Source organism: Octodon degus, unplaced genomic scaffold (genome assembly GCF_000260255.1).
Source record: "Octodon degus isolate 3935 unplaced genomic scaffold, OctDeg1.0 scaffold00017, whole genome shotgun sequence".
Classification (NCBI taxonomy): Eukaryota; Metazoa; Chordata; class Mammalia; order Rodentia; family Octodontidae; genus Octodon; species Octodon degus.
The window spans coordinates 24,618,036-24,620,581 of record NW_004524593.1 but is presented as its reverse complement, the minus strand read 5'-3'; the positions used below and the strand labels follow the sequence as shown (position 1 = coordinate 24,620,581).

At 49.6% G+C, this 2,546-nt stretch overlaps 1 pseudogene; it reads left to right on the top strand.

The window, feature by feature from the left end:
• Positions 1-279: 279 nt before the first annotated feature.
• On the top strand, positions 280-1,394 carry LOC101581991 (annotated as a pseudogene).
• The last annotated feature ends 1,152 nt before the right edge of the window (positions 1,395-2,546 follow it).

Genomic DNA, 2,546 nt, shown 5'->3' with positions numbered 1-2,546 from the left:
TAGTTTTAGGGACTGGTGAGATGGCTCAGTGGTCTAAAGCACCTACTTAGAACAAGCTTGGCAAAGCACAGGGACTGCGGTTCAATCCCCCAGCACCACATGCCAGCCAGCCCCGCCCCCTGGTGGGTGGGCTGAGCTGGCCACACACACACACACACACACACACAAATAAAATAATAAAAAAATAATTTATATTAGTTTTAGTTTTATCTCTAGTCTTAACCTCCCAGCTCTAGTGTTTTTAAAGATTCTCACTTTGCTTTGTAGAATTTAGGGGCTTGGGGATCTGTGCGCCCTGCTATGGGCCGCCGGCGGGCAGCGCGCGGGTCAGGGGCCGAGGGCAGCCACGTTCGCCGTCCCCGGGGCCGCTCCCTGGAGACTTTCGCCGAAGAGGTGGGCGCCGCGTTGCGCGCGTCGGTAGAGCCAGAAGCTGCTGAGGATGAGGGCGGCCCGAACCCAGCCACGCTGACCTTCCCGCTGGCTATGTGGGATTTGGGTCATTGCGACCCCCCGCGCTGCACGGGTCACAAGCTGGCCCGCCTGAGCCTGGTACGCTGCCTGCGCCTGGGCCACAGGTTCGGCGGGCTGATACTCAGCCCCATGGGCTCCCAGTATGTGTCCCCGGAGGACAGACAGCTGGTGGCTCAGGCTGGAGTCGCAGTCATAGACTGCTCTTGGGCCAGACTGGGTGAGACGCCTTTTGGGAAGATGCGAGGGAAGCCCTTGCGACTGCTGCCTTATCTGGTGGCTGCGAACTCCGTGAACTATGGCAGGCCCTGCAAACTCTCCTGCATGGAAGCTTTTGCCGCTGCCTTCTATATTGTGGGCTTTTCAGATCTTGCTGTCATTTTGCTGCGGAAATTTAAGTGGGGCAAAGGCTTCTTGGAGCTGAACCACCAGCTCCTAGACAAGTATGCAGCCTGCAGTGGACCTGAGGAAGTGCTACAAGCAGAGCAAGAGTTCTTGGCCTGTGCCAAGGAGGCTCCTGAGGAGGAGGAAATTGACCCATTTGATGTGGATTCAGGGCGAGAGTTTGCAAATCCCAACAGGCCTGTGGCTACTATCTGGCTACCCGTGGACACAGATGAAAGTGATGAGTCCGAAGAACAAGAGCCTGAAGACAGTGATGGAGAAACCAATAGCTGCTCCCAGGAGGCAACTCTGGAACAAGGGGTTGAGGCCATGGCCTCAAGTGAGACTTAGAAAGGAATCAAGAAACGGCAATCTGAAGGTTGCAGACACATTGTTTAAACAGGGTAGTAAGAACTCCAGAGATAGAAGAAACAAGGGTGGCAGTGGTAGCCTCTGCAATTGTGGATAGAGTGGAGCTTATTGCAACACAGGGATAGGCTTGCTGGGTTGGAGCTACTTTGGAGCTCTCAATGAAGCTATGGACTGAGGAAAAAAAATTTAGTACTAATATTCACAATCTCAAAAAGAATTTAAGAATTTTTTAAAATGAATTTAGAACAGAGTGTACAGGATCTCACTATATAGATCAGACTCTGAGTGATTTTCCTGTTTTCAGCCTTCCAAGAGCTGGGATTACAGGCACGCGTCACCATGCCCAATCTTAATTTCAGCCTCGGTGTGCTCCAGGAGCAGGGCCAGCATGACACGCTGGGGATGGAACCCTGGCTGCTATGCTCCACCCCAAAGCAGGCGCTGTAGTCTGCTGAGCTATCTGGCTGGCCCTGGAAGTGTTTTTTGAAATATATGCTGCATGGGGGAAAACCATGCAGTTTCATCTGGTCTTAGCTATGAAAGTGATATGGTAATATGAATAAGCCATTTTTAACAGTTTAGCTATAAAGGAGGTCAGTGGAACCAACAAAAATGTAAATTTTTTTAAAGGGTCTGACATTTTTTCCAGTATAGCATATGGAACCCACGACATAGGGCAGTGTCATTAGCCTATGGTATGTGTGCTGCACACATGCTGCATCTAGATGCTGCATCATTAACACTGAAAGTTCTAAAAGCTTTGCCTTCGTTGGCATAGGGCATGCCAATCAAGTACTCTACCTCTGAGCTGTCTCCCTGGTCTCTAATTAAAATATTCTTGACTAGATTTTCCTACACCAAAATAAGAAGACATTGTATTTATGAGATAACTTAAGATACCTGTCCTTGTTCAGAAAGGGCTGACTGGGGCTGAGGAGATAGCTCAGCAGCATAAGCACTTGGCTTGCAAGGCCCCAAGTTCTATCCCCAATATAACAAAAAGAAAAAGAAAAAAAAAAAAAAAAACACTAACTGTATAGGCTTCTCTAAGGAGAGGCTGGAGTAATGACGTTTGGGGAGCGGGAGTAATCCAGGTGGGGGTGGGGGAGAGAACCTTTGGGTGGTGGAGTGAGGGCTGTTCACTAGTGTAGAACGCCTTCTAGGAGCACTTGGTGTGCTGTTCAGGGCTCTAATGCAGCCACCCTAGTATGTTTCACCTAGAGAGGGAAACGAGGAGTAGATCACGTGTTAGGGTGTGTGGTAGCTAAGTACAACATGTATGTAGCACACTGTTTTTATGTCTTTAGAGTTCAGGAGAGAAG